Genomic DNA, 21,263 nt, shown 5'->3' on the forward strand with positions numbered 1-21,263 from the left:
GACTATTCCCACAAAGTTAAAGCTTGCTTTTTCTTTTTTTTTTTTTAAATTCCTGTTATTTCTTTCTGTAAATTATTCCATCTGACTCATTCATTAAAATTTGCTATTTCCTATACATTACTAGACTGCAAAGAGGAATAGTTGTTTAAGGGTAGGTAATATCTTTTCAACTCAGTATAGCAATCAACACAGAGAAAAAATTATACCCTGAAAGGAATTGTAAAAGGTCCTCAGCAAGAGCCTTATGTGTATGAATGACATTTCTCTCTTCCTGTTCAGTAGCCCATATCCTCACCTTAAAATATGGAAAACTAGAAGAGTGTATGGATTTTACCTTTTTATCTTAATATTTATATATTTTTTGCTATACTATATGAATTTTATAGCTTTATTTATTTATAGCATATGCAGACTCTATAGCTCTTCTGATAACGGGGTGGTGGGGGTGGGATGGGGGGTGTTTCAGGCTATATGTACTCAGGAATTATTTTATTTTCCATTCTCAGCTAGGTATTTGGATGACACATTAACTATCTGAATTGTACATCATCAGCCATTTGTTTCAATACTTGGCTAGTGACAAGTGAACATAACAGGATTTATCAGAAGCAGCAGTGAACCGCCCCTTTGTGTAAATTCCATTAATCACAACATCAGGCTGGATAAGCACTGGGTCAGATGATAACTTCTGACCTGTAATTATCTTTATTTCAGGATACACAAGTAGCCCGTAAGCATTAATACTTGGGCAGTTTCATTATACATGCATAAAAATTTTACCTATGTATTAAATGTTGAATATACATCAGAACAATCAGAATGTATGTCCTCACCAAATTCCTGTATTAGAAACTGACATACATATTTCTTCTTTGCAGTAAAGTGAAAAATGTTGAAGGGTCTTGAGAAATACTTTTTCCTAGAAATATTAATTGCACTCTTTTAGAAGCAGGAGACAACACTTCACCCCCATTGAGTTATTGCAGTTTAAGTTTCAACACCTTTCACTATGGATCCATTATTTCTTTATATATTCAAATTAATAATATAATGCATTTCTTTGTCTTTTGGTTTAGCACTGCATATGTTCCCTTTGGAGTGTATATTTGATTGAAGTGGTATTGTGCAGAATCCCTAAGGCAAAGTCAATGAAATAATTTTCTGAGGTCAACCTAGTGAACAAAAAAACACTAAATGGAGCATATGTCTAATAATAAAGAGCTGAGTCCCAGTTCCCAGATTTTCTTTGAAGGAACACAAGGGAGACATTTGTAACATCCTGCTTCTAAAAGTTAGATGACTGGCAACCTTGGGAGGAATTAGGACAATTTGGTTTTTTTCTGTTCTGGTCTTCACTTAAGTTGTGGTGATTTGGGGTTGGTTTTGTCAATTGTTCCTTGAAAGTTTCTAAAGTATATACGAAGAGTACCTGTCTTCTATACCCATGAATTATCTATCAGTATTTCCAGTAGTGTCATAAAGTTATTGTGTAACTATTAGAGGAATGAAAAATGTCCACAAAATTAACACAGTTCTGAAGTAATTAATGAATATTTATTTGCTGCAATATTCGACACAACTGCTTTCATAAGAAATAGGACTTTCAAAGTCCCTTACACTATAGAACATTAAAAGGATCATACATAACAGTTCATTGGTAAATTCACACCACAACAAATACAGTTGTCCAGATCAGATTTTACCTTGAGATATGGAAAGTAAATTTAGAACCACTGTTTATTTCATTGAAATATTTATTTTATAAGAATGTAAGATATATTCTTTGAGGTTAATATAATTTTAGCAAATAAAAGAACTACAGAATTTAAATGTTGAGTATAATGTAATTTTTTTTTTGAGTAGCCTTATGCATAAATAATCAGGCTTTTAAGGTCCATTTCTGTGTATTTGTATCACCATGCTGCCTAACTAGTATCACTGCTCTAGGCGCTGAATATACAAGTACTAAAATTCAACCATGTACAGATCCTTTACTCTAAGACAAAATGTATATGGGAGAATTGACTGCCAATAATTTTGCAAGAGATAACAGCAGAGCTCGGAATGAATACAGAAAATCTGGATACTTCCACCCCATAAATTGCCAACTTAGAGAGTATTTAAGTTTCAGAAAATGACTCAACTTTTATATTTCCTAGTGATATCTATTCCCTGATAGGAAGTGGGAGGCATCAATATTCCATTTAACCAGAAACCTAAAATAACTTCATATGATACCGAACATCCAGACTTCTCCAAGGTTCAATGTCATTAATATTACCATCCACCTTCTGTACAAGAACCTATTGGACAGAAGATTATTCTGAGGAAGTGGCAGGCTTGGATACCTGCCTCCCCCAGATATGGGAATTTAAAGTAATGTGGCCATCCAGATTACAGGTATTACGAGGAGGGCACCTTCTGGTGAAGATAAATAATTCTGCTACTGGTAAGGAATTAAGAAAGAAAATAAACAGAGGGCAGGTTGAATTTGGCCTGATCAGTAAATCTACAAAGGTCTGGATGCAGGCTGCTTGCATAGCTCATTTACTCCTGTAAAATACAAGAGGTCATTATCAGGAAGACCCAGAGATCACCCTATATATCTGTAGATAATGAAAGGATATTGTTTCAGAAGTGCGTGAGATATCTGGATTATGGCTGAGACAGGTGAGGCATGGCTTGACCTGAAATCTCTGCAGGTCAACAGTTGCCTCAGTATGACCAGAAGTTCAAAGCATACTTCAAGTCACACCAGCCCCACTTATTCTTGCTAATTTGAAGGGTAAACAGTAAGGATAGTTTGTCTGTCCAACTGATGAAAAAGTATGCATGGCTATTAATTATGCACTGGCAATCTTCATCACCACTGGATATAAAAGGAGATAGGTAAGAAAAGGAAAATCTTTAGTCCTATTTTATCATGGAATCATTATGCTTTTTAGGTTGGAAGGGATCACAGGAAGTCAAGAATACATTGCTCAAAGCCTTATCTTGTCAATTTATGAACAGTTTAGAAGATGGAGATACTAAAAACTCTCTGGATTACCATGAAGAAAAGCTTGTAGGACCAAATTTTTGATATATTTTCCAGTTTTCTCTCTGGATTTAGTAAAAGGTACAAATAGGTTACAAAAAAAAAGATTATAATACCTTTCTCTCATATAAATTCGACTCAGCTTCAAGCAAGAAAGTTCTCTAAACATATTTTGAATTATAAATAGCTGGATAATAGTTTGAAAGATCTATAGTAAATATAATATTGTCACAAATTCAATTCAGGATTCTTCAGAACTGAAGAAAATTTACTTTGTTAGGTTTTTCACCTTATTCTATCACAAACATAAAAAGATATCTGAACAATATACCTTTTTTTTTTTTTTCTTTAAAGAAAAATGAAAAATAGAATTATCTGAAAAAGATAACAAAAATGGAATATGAAGGTAAAAAAAATAAAAGTTAAATCCCTTCTGTCTTACCACCAAAATGAAAGAATACACGTTTGCCACCATTCACACTTCAAAACCCATTTAGTTTTCTTTGAAAAACAGATCGACTTATCTTCAAGTTCTCCATAAACAGGAAATGTATAACTATTTGCATGATTTTCTGGTTTAGAACATTAAAGAATGCAGAGCTGTACATTGCAGTCAAAGCCAAAAATGTACGCTTTACTGTAAGACTTTACAGACAGTGAACCCATGGTGATTCTGCTGTACACTAGAGCAGCTTAACGAGAGCCTATAAAGTTGATCCCTTTTGATGCGTTGTGCCACATAGAGCTTACAGCTGGTATAGAATTTTTAAGAGGTGAAGCAGGAATGAAAAACACAGTCAGGGACACTCAAAGCTTATGATGGTGCTAGTAAAACAAAAAGTTCTAGGGCAATAGCCCAGGCACTGAAAATCTATATTCTCAAATTTTTAGAATGGCCAGCACTTCCCAAAATTCTTATGCATTGCTTCGGTGTTAGCCCAGTCCAGGGATCATTCACTACAGTCATCTTGATCAAAACCATCTTGTTTTGAAAACCAAGAGTGTAATAATATTGACATAGTCAAATGGTGTCAGGTAGCAAAAACATACCATCATGAGTGCTCAAACTGCCGATTTGCAGTCGTAGACAAGGTTTTAACTGAAAATAGTCTGTCATAAGCAAAACTGGTGAGTTGTGAGATATGTCACAAATAATGCCTATAAATGCAAGGTTCTTTTGGTCCTGACATAACTCCACACATTTGTCTTTTTATGCATTATATCACATTTTTCCATACATTATGGGACAAATAATTTAATCTGAAAACAGTTTTGAAGCAGTACTAAGAACATTATCTTTTGCCATATAAGCTATATAAACACATTTGCAATGTACCTACTAAAGGGCTCTGAGGTTTTTTAAAAAAAAAAAAAGCTTCAGGATTCGTACCTAATACCACTATCTCTTCCTTGAGGCTCCCTTTCTCCAGGCTAAAGAACGCCTGTTCCCTCAGCTGCTCCTCACAAGGCTTGTGCTCTAGACCTTTCACCAACTTTGTTGCTCTTCTTTGGACATGGCCCAACACCTCAATGTCTTTCTTGTAGTAAGGGGCCCAAAACTGAGCTCAGTATTTGAGATGTGGCATCACAAGTGCAGAGTAGAGAGGGATGATCACTTCCTTCGATCTGCTGGACACACTATTTATAACACAAATCAGGATGTTATTGGCTTAGTTGCCATTCTGGCTCATACTCAGCTGGCTGTTGACCAACACCTCCAGATCCTTTTCTATCAGGCAGCTTTTCAGCCACTCTTCCCCAAGTCTGTAGCATAGCATGGGTTTGTTGTGACCCAAGTGCAGAACCTAGCACTTGTTCAATCTCATAAAATTGGCATTGGCCCATCAGTTCAGCCTCTCCAAATCCCTCTGCAGAGCCTTCCTACCCTCAAGCAGATCAACACTCCCACCCAATTTGGTGTCATCTGCAAAGTTACTCAGGGTGCACTTGATCCCCTTGTCCAGATCACTGATAAAGATATTAAATAGAACTGTCCCCAGCACTGAGCCCTGGGGAACACCCATTGTGACCAGCCGCCATCTGGATTTAACTCCATTCACCACAACTCTTTAGGTCCAGCCATCAAGCCAGTTTTTTACACACAAAGAGTATCCCCATCCAAGCCATGAGCAGCCAGATTCTCCAAGAAAATGCTGTGGGAAATGGTGTTAAAGGCTTTACTAAACTTTAGGTAAACAACATCCACAGCCTTTCCCTCATTCACTGATCAGGTCACTTTGTCATAGAGGGAGATCAGGTTAATCAAATGGGACCTGCCTTTTGTAAACCTATGATGACTGGGCCTGATCGTCTGGTTGTTCTGTACATGATGTGTGATGGCATTCAAGATGATCTGCTCCAAAACATTCCCCAGCACTGAGGTCAGGCTGACAAGCCTGTGGTTCCCCGAATCCTCCTACGGGCCCTTCTTCCATTTGGATGTCACATTTTCTAACTTCCAGACAACTGGAACCTCCCTGGTGAGCCAGGACTGCTAATAAATTATTTAAAGTGTCTTAGTGAGCACTTCCACCAGCTCCCTCAGTACCCTTAGGTAGATCCCATCTGGCCCTGTAGACCTGTGTGTGTCTACATTGTGTAGCAGATCACTAACCATTTCCCCTTGGATTACAGGGGCTTCATTCTGCTCCCTGTCCCTGTCTTACAGCTCAGGGAGCTGGGTAGCCCGAGAACAACTGGTCTTACTGTTAAAGACTGTGGCAAAGAAGGTATTAAGTACCTCAGCTTTATCATCAGCCTTTGTCACTGTTTCCTTGTGCATCTAATAAAGAATAGAGATTGTCCTTAGCCCTCCTATTGTTCCTAATGTATTTATAGAAACATTTTTTATTGTCTTTTACAGCAGTAAGCAGATTAAGTTCTAGTTACACTTTGGCCCTTCTAATTTTCTTCCCACATAAACACATGTGAGACTGAAATGTCAAATGATTGTCTCAAAGCTTGCTTGTGTCTGTGCTTTGAGTCACGGGGTGGTGTCAGTAACACCTCAACCATTCATCAAGGACCAGCTGTAGCCTTTGTAATTAATCTAAGAAATATCACCAAAGGAATCAGGAGTGTATTGAAGGATGCACACTCCCACTCCCTTGCAGCTGTATTGGCAAACTCCTTAGATAAGCCTCAAAGTGGTGGACTGAGTCAAACCAGGTGTCTCTCATCAAACACAAGGACTGCTGACCACAGGCCATTGTATAAACCAGATACTTTGTGGGTCTACTGTATTGCTAATGACTTTGTGCCTTTGCCATTGAACTGATAGGAGGTGAGTATTTCTGCCCCACAAGCCGGATGATTGCTCAAGAAGCATGAAGTCAGAAAAAACCTGTGGGAACAGAGGAAAAACTAAAGATAGGATGATATGCTAATCAGCTGATAAGATGAATTTAAAAGCCGACCGAGAACTGTGCTCAGTGCACCCATCATTGAAACCAGATCCGTGTGCACCCACCAATAAAGAACTGAAGACTGAGGACCAACAGGACACCACTGGATCCATGGTGGTGACTATTCTTGCAGCCCTATCTCACATCCTTTCTTTACTTCTGTTTTTTCCTTCCATTCTGTTCTATTGCTACCTCTCTTCACTTTTCATTATAAAATCTGTTTTGGGTATACGGCATTTGACGTTGTTTGTGTCTTCATGTCACTCTTGGAATCATATGATTTTTATATATCTATATCTATATCTATCTATCTATATATATATATCTATCATAAACCTTCCCTGACATTGGAATTGGACCGGGACACCTCACAACATCCTTGTTAGACCTCCTGAGTTGCCTGCCCCTTCTTCCAAAAGCCATAAACTCTCCTTTCTTTCCTGAGTTTCAGCAAATGCCTTCTGTTCAGCCAGGCCAGTCTTCTTCCTTGACAGCACATTTTTTGGCACATGGTGACAGCCTGCTCCTGCATCTTTAAGATTTCCTTCTTGAAGGATATCCAGCCTTCCTGGACATCTTTGCCTTTCAGGACTGCCTCCCATGGGACTCTGTCAACCAGGTTCCCAAGCAGGCCAAAGCTGCCCTTCAGAAGTCCAAGGTAGTGGTTCTGGTGACTCCTCTCCCATCCTTCTTCAAGAAAATTCTTATAATTTCATGTTTGCTATGCCCAAAATGGCCTCCAACCATCACATCACCCCCAAGTCCTTCTCACAAACAGGTCCAATGGGGCATCTTCCCTAGTTGTCTCATTTACCAGCTGTGTCAGTAAGTTATCTTCCACACACTCCAGGAACTTCCTAGACTGTTTTGTCTCTGATGTATTGTATTCTCAGCAGATACCTGGTAGGTTGAAATCTCCCACAAGAGCAAGGGCTAGATAAGGGAAGAGGTTGGAAAGACCAGCCGAATCTGGCAAATCAGAAATTGGGTACAGGACTGGAACTACAGCCAGGAGTTTGGCTACTTTGAGAAACACTTTGAGAAACCTGACCAACTGTGACCCAAGATGGGGTCCATCTGCCAGAGAAAAGGAAAACTGTCTTCGGTCATAGGCTTGCTAAGCTGGTGAAGAGGACTTTAAACTGAAGTTGCTGGGGGAGGCAAATCTCAGTCTGTCCCACTCCTACTGGTTTGATGCCAGCGGCAGCAATAGATGCCCAGAGCCTGTTGAGGGGTCACAGGTCAGCAGGAGAGCACCTGAAGAGCAGCACAAAGGAATTCCAGCCAGTCAATTGGCTTCATCGGGGCCCCAACTTAAATGCCTCTATGTAAACACATGTAGTATGTGGAATAAACAAGAGGAGCTAGACACACATGCATGCCTGTAGGGATACAATCTTATTGGCATCACAGAGATGTGGCGAGATGGCTCTTATGACAGGAGCGTTGGAATGGAAGGATAGGCTCTATCTTCATATGTCTGTTAAGAACCCCTGTTAATGTACTTGAGCTGTTGGTTCTGGGAGAGCATGGGCACTTGGTGTGCTCAAAAGGACCACAATCTAGTATCTCCTTTATCTTGGTAGGGTGCTTGAATTCAGTTTCAGTTTAAACAATATGTAAATTACATACACTTTATGGTCAGTAGTATACTTTCCCTTTTTGATGTTGCTTGCATGATAAAACTGCTGACACCCATCAATGGAGTTGATCAGTGAAGGTACATCAAGTACTGGGGCCTCTCCATATGCCACAACTGGTCCCTTAAGCACTGTCTAGAGCAGAGCCTACAGTTTATTTTTCCTATCCACAGAAGTAGAAGCTGTGTTGTCCCTGAACTGACACGGAGGAGGATCCCTCAAGCAAGTAATGGGATGAAGGTTTACAGCAAATTGTCAGTGTCCTGAAATCTTCACTATATTTCACCAGAGGAAGGAACCTAGAGATTTCTTCCCCCTCTTTGCCCAATGCATGATGCTGATGATTTCTTCCTTCTCAGTCTGGGGTACATTTGGTTTTGGTTTTAGATATATTCTTCCCAAAGTTTTCTCTAGTGCTTTTTTTTTTTTTTTTTTTTTTTTTTTTTTTTTTTTTTTTTTTTTTTTTAAGGTTCCCAGCTCTTTTAGTTTTCAGTTCCTTTTCATCATCTCTAAATCTGATTTTACCTGATCAGTACAAAATTGTGCTCCTCTAGTGACCATTGATTGATGACTGTAATCTGTGATACCATCTTATGTCTGCTTTCTTTGTCATCACATTTTCTTTTGGAATCAAAAATTATTCAAATGGAACAACTACTTGCTATCCTATGAACTAAAGCTAAAATAAATTTAGACAACAACAACAACTAAACCAAACTAAAATTAATTCATCCCAAGACAAGCCAGAAAAATCCATAGACTCGTACTATCAGGTCAGTTAAAAATATGTGTCTTTCTGGAGTTATTGCAAAATTATTTTTACTGGAGTATTGGGGGTGAGGATGCTATTATACGACTGTATAATACATATTTTTATTTTGTTATTTTTGATTTCTTATATTGAGCAAAAATCCACTATAAAATTGAACTCTGGATCATTTTATTTAAATTATATAGAAGTAATTTCAGGTGTTAGAAATGTATTGGCCAGAAATTAAAGGTAAATCTAGTATTTCTGCATTTAAAATTTTTCTTTACATTTTCTTGTTCTTCTTGCTTCCATGAACAGCAGATGGAATTTCAGATTCAGACTGACTGTACCTATACAGAGAAAATAATTAAATTTGCTTTTTGTTCCTATTAATTTACAATGATTTCATGTGCTACTAACCACAGAGAACTAAAAAAGCCAACAATTTACAGTGTTAGAGTTGTTTACTAAGGGTTAAAAATTATTACATACTACAGATATGAAGAAAGGTGTAATAGGTGATTATAAAATTTGATAATTACTTATCTACTTGCATGCTTTAAACTCTATCTTTCTTAACAGAAGAAAAACATGAAAAGATGTGTTAATGGTACACTGATTTAGTCATTATCAGTAAATACAAATTTAATGACAGCCATTTTTTTGGTAAGACTTTATATAATTTCAGAAGTTACGTCGAACTTCTTCTTACACTTGATTAATTTGAGTAATTATGTGATTTTTAATTTCATTCCAGTTATTCATTGTGAAGCAGTTGTGTAGCTCTTTATAAGAGTTTGAAATCGTTACATATGAAAAAATTGTTTTATACTCACCTGGACAGGTTTTAAAACCTAATTGTGTTGGTTTAAGCCCTGCCGGGACCGGAGACCATGTTGGCATTGCCCCTGCCCCACCCTCGACTGGTCAGGCTGGCAGTGAGGCACAAACCCGGGGTAAAATAAGAAGAAATTTAATACAACAGTGTGATAAACAATCTGAACAACAACAGTGGCAATGGTAACAACAATAAACAGCAATAACAGAGAACAAGACAAAAGATATACAGAGAAATACCGCAAATGAACAGAACAAGCCCACCGTGAGCTCGTCGCCACCCAAACCACAAAGGAAAAAGTTCCCGCTCTCCTGCACCCGGACCTGACATCAGCATGGCATGAATAACCCGGCTGGACATCCCTTCCCCCTCTCTCTCTGCTGGGGAAACTTAACCCTATCCTAGCTGAACCAGAACACTAAGGCATGACACAGAACAACCAAAAATTTCTTTTCTGTCAACATTTATTGCATGTTTTTTTCTTGACCGTCCTTTAATTTATTTTCTGGTTTTCAGTCAACATGTTATCAGATTTTTGGAAATAATAATTGTGATTTATTACCATTCCAGTGGGATTTACCAATTAGTTTGTCCTTTTGCTCTTTGCTATTGGGAAATAATCCATGGTATCTAAAATAATACTTTCAAAGGTAACATGATTAGACAAATACCAACATACTGTGTGAATTAAATAATTTTGTGACATTATCAGTAACAGTGTTGTAGGCCGCACCTTGGAATAGGGCATTAAATTAATTCACATTCTGTTACTCTGCTTTATACTTAATTGATCTGCATTGTATACCATAGAAACTTTATAGAATTATATCAGGGATTACTATTTCAATAAAAGAGGTTTGCTTTTAATCATGGAACTTGAATACTTCTAAAAGTCAGAAAGATAATCTTAATTTAGGAGACTAGTCATAATTAACAGAAATTGGACCAAAATTTAAGTGGGAGACCATAAAGTCTTACAATGACTGATTTTAACTGAAACTGAAAACAATGTATATTTCAGTTTTTCTAGATTTTTCCACTTAGATCTTTTATTTTGTAACATCTGAGAAGTTTATCATTGCAGAGGTTCAAAGCCATTTCATTACAATTTAAGTAAAAAGGATTAGAAGATCTGTTTTAATTTTGTCAATTTCATTGAAAGAGATATCTCTTTCAAGACATTATTGACACCAATCTAAGAGAAAAAAAAAAAACAAACAAAACAACAAAAAATGCAGCAGTGGCAAGAGAAATACTTTTTCCTTTTTTCTTTTTTTTTTTTTTTTTTTTTTTTTTAATCAGAAGTACAAGTCTTAAAACAGTTAAGGTATATGTTGCAGGCTTAGTTTTTTAATTTGGTTTTAATGAATAAATTTTGAAAATGTATAGGTCATTAGGACAGATGACATTCTGTTGTTTTTTTCTCTGCTTGAGAAAATAATTGTTTCTGTGGAACATTTTTGAACATCCTTAAATATTTTTTGCACTTTCCCTCTTAATGACAACTTCTTTCTGATGCATTTAGCCTTACAATAATCTCTTCATGTCAATCCTTATGGTAAACTTGGACAAGCTAGGTGCTGTTAGTGTCTGAGCCACAAAAGCCCTTGTCATATAAAGCCAGAATTGTACATCTTAAGTTTGTATTCAGACAGTTAAAAGACCAGCTGCTCACTGCTGGAGGCAATATATAGTTTATTTCTCATTCAGTCATGATCCCCAACACTTCTTAGGAAGGCAGTCTGAGGAATGATGGCCATTAATATAAATTTGAAGACAAAGAAAAGATTAACACAGAAAATTTCCATGCTTGTGCCAGCAAACATTGACAAATCCATATGATTTAAAATACCTCCCTGACAATTTTGATTACAATTAAATCACAGACATATGGGAGGCGAATAACTGAATGTCATTTGAGCTGTCTGAGTAGCAAAGAGAAATTTTAGATGCAAAGAAACAGGGAACTTGTGTCTTATTAAATGTCACATCTCTTGTTTGTTCCCTGTTCTTTGCTTTGGTAACTGATCCAGTGTAAGCAATATTTTATTGCTGATATTTTCCTGATGTGAAAAGTAAAGAGATTCTGACTGTTTACAAAAGAATTTGTATTTAGTTTGTAGTCCAGATTTATAGTCAATTATATTTTCTGGGAAGATGCTCAGGACTTAAGAGAAAACAGGACCTACTCACCAGATTGGAATACCTTCTGGACTGCTTGCTTGATCATCAGTTGCTTGAAAAAAAATCTATCTATTACAGACTTATATAAGAGCAAAGATATGGTCTGAATGCCTTTGTTTATAAAGTGTCATTATTGATTCAGTTCTGAGGAGTTTTAAAGTATGTAGCAATGAATAAAACAGCCGTGTTGATGTCTATAAAGATTAAAAGGAAAGAATCAATATCTGTTTTCAAAACATCGAAGTGTCTATATAATCTGTTATTTTTAGTTTCTAGATTACCTTTTTATCATACTGTACATGAACCTAATGTGTGTCTCAGATGACTTAGTTTGCCTCCAGTGAGCTTTATCCAGTACTGTGAAATGCACAGGTTATCTCTATGTTCTACCAACTGCCTAAACATCTGCTTAAGATAGACTGTAGTTCAAAATTATCTAATCTTCATGTTCACAAGCATTTAATGACTAAAACTAAATCCCTGGTCTTGCCAATAACATAGAAAATCACTCATATAAATACGTTGTATAAATTCTTAAAAAACATGATACTTGTTCCTTCCCTCAAAAATTTTTGAGATGATGAATTTTTGAACTTTAATGTCTTACTAATGTGATTTCTTAAAAACCACACATCTGTAGTTCTACTTGGTAATTTGTATGAAAAACGTTATGCAATGATACTGAAAAAAACAAGAAGGATCCATTGAAATTTAAAATACAGAAATAAAATAATGTAATTTTATCTTAAATTTCTTTAAACGCATTAGTAGAATAGCACCCAAAGAAATTTAAAAAGATAAAAAAAAAAAAACCACCAAAAACACAACTAAAATCTGTAACTACATAAAGGTAATGAAAGAAGAGTAGAAGATTCATGTAGGCAGTTTTTGTCATAACATGGCTGTCTAAGAAATTTTCTTTGGATATGCAGATTATTTGCCTCCACAAATTCAGCATGATAGGTTACTGAACACTCTCTCGATGACTGTTTAATTTTAGAGTCTTCTTTATTTAAAGACAAATAAAAAGGATCTCTGGAAAATTATTACAAAAAGTTGAAAAACTGATATTACTGAAGAAGATTAAAAGTAGATTAAATAATGAGTCTGTTTAAGAGCTCTCTGGAGAGAAAGGGAAATCTGGACCAGATGATTGTAGTCAGTCAAAATTGAGGTTTGCTGATCTGAAGGTAGTCCTCATCACCAGCCAGGGAAAAAATTAGTTTGTGCCAGTGACAAAATCATTTGCAGGTAGAATAAAAGGGGAGCCCTAGCAAAAAAAGGTAAGGAGGGACTAAGACCTTCTCAGAGGTGGGAATGCCTCAAGGACAGATGTGATTGTGGATTCACTCAAACGAATCAGGAGCCGCCAAATGGGCAGTTAGAGCTGTGGCAGGGAAATAAAGTATGAAAGCTTTCTGGAGAGCATGAACACAGTAGAGTCAGATGAACTATTTTAGGGGAAGATGTAGACAGAACAGTGCAACTTGATTAGTGGTAGGTAATTCAGAGATGGAACACTTAGACTGGATTTTAAGACTGGACATGTCCAGGAAAAGAAGTTTCATTTAGGATAGGAAGGTAACCTTGAAGGTAGATTCTTCCTTTACTACCACGGTAGTCTAAAGGCTGATATTTTGTTATTTAGATAAATTTTATTTTAAGTGTCATTCTTAAAGTATGCTTAGAAATGCTTTTCTGATATCCATTCATTGATATGAGAGAAACTAAGAACCACATCTTCTCTGCTTCTATGTGGGAGGTTAAACTGCTGGATTAGGGAATGTCTGGCCGAGACAACTGGTTACCACAATTTAGCTTTGCAATAGCTACTGCACGTTTTTACACGTATGTAAAAAAAAAAAAAAGAAAAAAAAAAAAAAAAAAAAAAAAAAAAAGGATCAGTAACCTTGTAGTAAGTGTAGAGCAAGAGCAGACACATCGGCAGTTAACACAGAGTACCCAAGAAGTTTAAACTCCTGCTCTTAGGTCAATATAAAACACTTGCACTTGTATCCATACTGCTATATTACTATTACCAGGCTTACCATTCCTTCAAGATGTCTTTCAGAATGTAGCAGAAAATTATAAGATCTGATAGAACCATAGCTAAGTAATTTAACTTATCTGAAAAAAAAGTTAACTTCTGTTTTCTAATCTTCTTCACTCTTAGTTTTCTGATTTTTTTTTTAAACCTCACTGTATCAGATTATTCTAATCCTATTTTCATTGTAGTGAAATTAGTGTGTGCTGTTCCTTATATTCTGATTAGCTTTTCTTTCTGTGTACTGCCCACTTATTTCTATCATCCTGCATGTCCAGACTGTAAACATAGATAACTCTAAACATGAATAAGCAAACTATAGACCTATTTTTGGTGCAGCTGTTTTACTGGTAGGAATAAACCACAAACATCTCTGTTTGCAATTTTGAAGGTTGTCATTCTGGTGGTTCTCTCTAATAATGTTAAGGCTAGACTGAAATAATATGGTACAAATCAGGAAGAAACATGCTTTTTGACTTATATATGGTTAGAGATTATCATAATGTAAAAATTACTATTGGAACAAAAGCTCTATACCTGCTGTGAACATATGTTACCTACAGCAATTTTATCTCTATGGTCTACAGCTTGCTCTCGTATATGTTGCTGTTATTCTTTCCAGCTGTTGTTCACAACTGACCTACATAGGCTTCACCCAGAAACTGCATATTCTCTGTGCACCAGAGATGTATGGACTTCAGAGAAGGCGAGGCTAATACCAAAAGATTCTTAAGCATAAAAAAAAAAAAAAAGTTATTTTATGCTTCCTTAACAATTTCAAAAAAACCCATATAATTTGACAACTGGTAATAGTCTTAGTAGCAGAACAAAGATCATCAGGTGATGAAAATATGTTTCAACTTTACTTAACACAGGTTTCGATAAGGCAACACAAATGACAACATTTTTATGACAATGATTACGCAATATGAACAAAGAGTTACATTTTCTTTGATCTCCCCTGTTGATTTCTTGTGATATATACAGAATGAAAGCATTGGACTGTGGAGGATGCTAGCTCAGAATATGATGCTGGATAAGAAGCTCTCTACTTCTTCACCCAAGACAATATATTAAGGGTAGCACTGAGAGCAAGGATTGCATCTTTTATGAAGAATTGTTTCTTCCTCTTCAGATCATGAAATATTGTATAAACAGCATGAGTGAAGGCTCTGGACTTCTTATTCCCCAGTGCAATCAGATTGCTGTGGAGGGACTGGAGGCAAGATCCTTCCCTTGTTTCTAGCAGAAAACAAGGATGAATAAAATAAATAAATAAATAAATAAATAATTCTCACTTATTTCAGTCTTTTCTCTTGTTCTTGAAGATATTTATTTTGATATCAATCTGTTACAGGTTGGAAGGAGAGTAGAATTTATACCTCAACTGTGGCTTCATCTGTATGATTTATGGAAAGGACTAACCTATGTCAAGTTTTTGCTGGGAATACAATCTTTTTCAGAATTCTGCAAAAACTTCTGGCAAATGCAGACTGTGCATATATTTTTTTAATTCTTCTGAGATACAGGACTGGGGCTCCATTTTGCTGGGGAATTTTTATTCTACCCCTTGAGGTCAGTTAAATACGCATTTGCGATTAAATATGAATAAAGAAAATAATGAAAAATGCATTGGACCTACTGCCATATGTAGTTCTACAAGGATTCTGGAAACATGCCTCACAAACCAGTTCCTCGTATACACTTACACCATCACCAATATTGTGAGTGTTGGCATGGGGCACCTGAGCCCAGTCTTGGATTTGTTCCCCAGCCTCTGATGCCCAAACGCAGCCTCTGAGCACTCCCATTCCAGGATGACTGCAAGACAATTCTGGGGTTGTTTCTTTTCCCATCACCAAGAGAAACCATTCCCTTTCAGGGAGCTTTTATGTCTTGAGTATTCCTGCTTCCAGTGAGTTTAACCACCTTCTCCAATAGAGCCCTCTTGCCCTCCATGATAGATCATTCCTTGGTCACAAATTACCACTGCTGAGAAGTGACAATTTGAATTTTCCCTTCAGATTCCTAAGGTTTCTTTGGCAGCTTGTAGTAGCCATCAGGAGTCTGATGATGGATACTAGCACAATATGGAAATGCTGAGAGCCACAGGTGGAGTACTGGAGGGAAAAGGATTAAGTGGAAGGTGGAAGAGGTGGGTAATGAATGAATGAATGAGCTGGGACTTTCAGAGAAGTTGACGACTACTAAAGATATGGGCTGAGAGAGTTGTTTGAAAAAAACTTTTAGGATCCTTCATTTGATACCATTTAGAGGATGATATTCCCCCCAACCTGTTATCCTTCCCAGATACTACCACACGTTGCCATTGATTATTTTCTTTCCATCTCCTTTGTTTCTTTTCTAGTTTTCATTTGTATTTTTGTCAGTCATAAAAATTATACTTTTACATATTCATAACTTACTATATTGTACAGATTTAGTGTATCAGTTTTGGCTGGGATAGATTTAATTTTCTTCATAGTAGTTTGTAGTGTTTGTATGTGTTACCAAAATAGTGTTAATAGCACAGGGAAGCTTTACCTTTTGCTGAGCATGCTTACACAACATCAAGGCCTTTTCTGGTTCTCACACTGCCCTGCCAGAGTGTAGGTTGGATGTGCCCAAGAAACTGGGAGAGGACACTGCTGGGACACCTGACCCCAGCTGACCAAAGGGATATCCCACCATAAGACATTACATTCAGCAATAAAAGCTGAAGGAAGGAGGAAGGGGGGATGTTCAGAGTGATGGTATTTGTCTTTCCAAGTCACAATTATGGGTGAGGTAGCCCTGCGTTCCTGGAGAACACCTGCCTGCTGATGGGAAACGATGAATGAATTCCTTGTTTAGCTTTGCTTGCATATAGTTTTGGGTTTTCCTGTTAAACTGTCTTTATCTCAACCCGCGAGTTTTTTTCCCCTTTACCCTTCTAATTCTCTCTCTCATCCCACTGGTGGGGGAGTGAGTGGGTGGCTGTGTGGGGCTGACCTGCCTAGCAGGCTTAAAACACAACACTTGGTGAAATATGTAGAGACCTGAGAAGAAATAACATACATAAAATATAAGTGTTTTGTGCAGGACACAAAACAATAATTTAAAGTGATTTCTCAGTGCTTCTCAATGGTCACTTGCTCTTTGGATTGGAGGTCAAATATAGACAGCGAAGCATTCACATAACAGAGAAATCTCTAAAAAAATAATATAGTATTAAAAAAGAAAATCATGGTTTTGAACATTAAAAAGGCTGTGACTATCATGCCTGCACATCAGCTTCCCACAACAATGCTTTATAAATCCCTGGTCCCCTGAGTCCTGCAGAAAAATCTATAAAGGGAACATCCATGGGGTCTAACTCTCATATTCCTTCCTTACTAGAGTAAATCTCCTTTTCTTACCTTCCAATCCTGATCACTATATGCCTCAAGTATACAGGCAAGTTTAAGTAGATTGGGCTTTCTAGTAGGTGTTTTAAGCACAAAGTTTGATGAGAAGTGAGAAGATATAGTCAGATTTCTTTCTGTTTTCCAAAAGCTTTGTTACTTAGTTACCTTTCTGATTTCAATTTTTTTATTCACTATGTGATCCCCATACAGTAATCACTGTTATGTATTATATACTACAAAGTGGAAAATGCAGGGAATGATGATACAGTGATTTCAGGATGCAGATTAAAACATGCACATTTTTCTTATAAATACTGAGATATAATAATATAAACATACTGAGTGTATGCTCTTCCGAGGTGAGCAGCTCTGGTGTAGTCAGGATCCGAAGAGGAGCACAATGGAGCATTGTGCACAGGGGGGGTTCCTGAAATGGGGCAACCTGAAGGGAAGCCGGGACACCCTCCAGGAGCCCGAGCTCTCACCACAGTGGATGACAGGGCCTGGGCAGGGACAGAAGCAATGGTGAACGAGCCCCCCACCATGTATAAAAGAATCCCTTAGAGATCACAAACAACTTGGGAGCGCCACAACCGGGGTGGGCAAGGAGGGCACAGCACAGCATTTGATGCAAGCAGGGCGTGCAGGAAGGGCGCTGAAGCTGTGCCAGCCCGACCAGGGAGCAGTGGTATCCACCCTGCTGAAAGCCATGGCCTCTCTGAACCCTGCACCCACCATGGCTGCACAGCGAGCTGCGGTGGGAACACCCTGCCACCCGGGGCCAGGCTGCAGGGTGGGCCCTGCCCTTACACCAGTATGGGACCGCAGCGGTGTGCCCAGGGAAAGGATGTCATGATCAGTATATAACTGGAGGAGCTGGCCAGGGGTTGTGGGGGTGGTTGTGGTTCAGAAAGGGGCTGAGCATGGGATACCAGCTGGGGATCAATTGATCATCATTCACTTAGTATTGTTGTAGTTACCATTTTCTTCTCATGTAGTTCTGTTAAACTGTCCTTATCTCAACCCATGAGGTTTTAGTTACGTTTGTTTTTGGTTTGTTTGTTGGTTTATTTTTCCTTGGGATTCTCCTCCCCATCTCTTCTTCAGGTGAGGGAGGAGTGAGTGAGTAGCTGCATGGTGCTTTTTCGTCATTTGGGCCTAAACCACAACAGGAATGATAAGTGAAAAAAACAGGAAGAGCCAGCAGATCAATACCTGGCTCTGAGCTTTATGACAATAGCAGAATTATGGGTTTTCTGATCTTGGGTCAGTTTACATGACACATGACCTGCTGGAAACAGATGGGATACACCTGTCTCAAAGGGGAAAAATTATCTTTGCACAGCAGTTATCAAGAGCTTTAAACTAGAATTGAAGGGGGAAGGTGATAAAAACAGGTTCACTAGAGATAAGTCTGTGGTCATCATTCCAAATTTTGAGGGATGGTGGGCTAGTGACACCCTTTTATCTGCCATCTTAGGGGAGCTAGAAGATGAAGATCCACACAGTAGTAAAGACGCAAGAGTTATTGTTGTGTTAGAAACCATTGAAATGCTTGAGAATGGTCATGCAGGAATTAGGGCCTCCTCCCCCCAAAAAAAGTGGCAGGATCAATAGCTCAACTAAAGTGTATCTTCACTTGAAGTATACTAATGCATGCAGCATGGCCAACAAACAGGAGGAGCTGGAGGGTGTTGTACGGTAGTAAACAATGATATAGCTGCCATCACAGAAACATGGTGAGATGACTCGCACAACTGCAGTGCTGCAACGGATGGCTGTAAACACTACAGAAGGGGTAGACAAAGAAGGAGAGGCAGTGGGATAGCCCTGTATGTTAAGGAGTGTTTTGGCTGTCTAGACCTTGATGATGGTGATGATAGGGTTGAGTGCTTATGGATAAGAATCTGGTGAAGGCCAACAAGGCAGATATGATAGTAGAAGTCTGTTATAGACCACTCAACTGGGATGAAGAGGCAGACAATATATTCTATAAGCAGCTGGGAGAAGCCTCATAGAATCATAAAATGTTTCAGGTTGGAAGGGAACTTAAAGATCATCTAGTTCCAAACCCCCTGCCATGGGGAGGGACAGCTCCCATTAAATCAGGTTCTTCAAAGCCCCGTCCAACCTGGACTTGAACACTTCCAGGGAGGGAACATCCACAACCTCTCTGGGAAACCTGTTCCAGTATCTCACCACCCTCACAGTGAAGAATTTCTTCCTTATATCTAATCTAAATCTACCCTCCTTCAGTTTAAATCTATTAGCCCTTCTCCTATCACTACACGTCCTTGTAAAAAGACCCTCCCCATCTTTCCTGTAGCCCCCTTTATGTACTAGAAGGCTGATATAAGGTTTCCCTGGAGCCTTCTTTTCTCCAGGCTGAACAAACCCAATTCTCTATGCCTGTCCTCATAAGGGAGGTCCTCCAGGCCCCAGATCATTTTCATGGCCCTCCACTGGACTTGCTCGAGCAGGTCTATGTCCTTCTTGTACTGTGGGCCCCAGAGCTGGACACAGTACTCCAGGTAAGGTCTCGCAAGAGTGGAGCAGACAGGGAGAATAACCTCCCTTGACCTGCTGGCCACACTTCTCTTGGTGCAGCCAAGGATCTGGTTGGCTTTCTGAGTTGCAAGCGTTCATTGCTGGCTCATAGCCAGTTTTCCATCCATGACTACTCCCAAATCCATCTCCACAAGGCTGCTCTCAATTCATTTATCACCCAGCCTGTATTTGTGCTTGGGCTTGCCTCAACCTATGTGCAGGACCTTACACTTGACTTTGTGGAACTTCATGAGGTTTGTAATGGCCCCCCTCAAGTCTGTCAAGGTCCCTCTGGATGGCACCCCTTTCCTCCAGTGCCTTGACTGCACCACACATCTTGGTGTCGTCATCAAAATTCTGAGGGTGCACTCAATACCACTGTCCATGTCATCAACAAAGATGTTAAACAGCACTGGTCCCAACACCAACCCTGGAGGAACACCACTCATCACTGGTCTCCACTTGAGCATCAAGTCATTGACTGCAACTCTTTGAGTGCAACCATCCAGCCAATTCCTTATCCATTGAGTAGTCCATCCATCAAATCCATGTCTCCCCACTTTAGAGACAAGGATGTTGTGTGTGACACTGTCAAGTGCTTTGCACAAGTCCAGGTAGATGATGTAATTTCCTTTTCCTCTGTCCACTAATGCTGTAGGTCCATTGCAGAAGGCTACCAAATTAATCAGGCAAGATTTGCCTTTAGTGAAGCCATTTTGACTGTCACCCATCACCTCATTAGTTTCCTTTTGCCTTAGCATAGTTTTCAGGAAGATGCACTCCATCAGCGTGCCAGGCACAGAGGTGAGACTGACTGGCATGTAGTTCCCCGCCTCTTTCTTTTTTCCCTTTTAAAAAATGAGAGTTAGGTTTCCCCTTTTCCAGTCAGTGGGAACTTAGCCAGACTGCCACGACTTCTCAAATATGATGGACAGTGTCTTAAGCATTTCATCGACAAGTTCCCTCAGGACCCATGGATGCATCTTGTCAAAAGCCATGGTCTTGTGCACCTTTAGGTTCCTTAGATTATCTCAAACCTGATCTTCTCCTACAGTGAGCAGTTCTTCAGTCTTCTAATCCTTGCCTTTGCCTTCTGCATCTTGGGTTCTGTCTAAAGTCATTCTTTAAATTAGTTTTAAATGGTCAATCAATCAATCAATCAATCAGACCTGTTGTCCTGAATCTCAGAGATGTTTAATTTCCTTCTCTGGTCATCAGTTAATTTCTACATTGTGACAATACCTTATAAGGCCTCCAGCCACAAGGACTTGGATTTAGTTATGCTGCAGAGTCTTAGTTCTCCATTGTGGGCAAGGCTTAATTTAGCTATGTTCCCTAGCTATAAATAAGAAGAGAGATAACAGTACATTTTATAATGTACCTGCCATTCATATGAAGTGTGACCTTTGCTGACGCATTTCAAAAGAAATAT

This window comes from Athene cunicularia (genome assembly GCF_003259725.1).
Source record: "Athene cunicularia isolate RWA chromosome 3 unlocalized genomic scaffold, athCun1 chr3_part1, whole genome shotgun sequence".
NCBI lineage: Eukaryota > Metazoa > Chordata > Aves > Strigiformes > Strigidae > Athene > Athene cunicularia.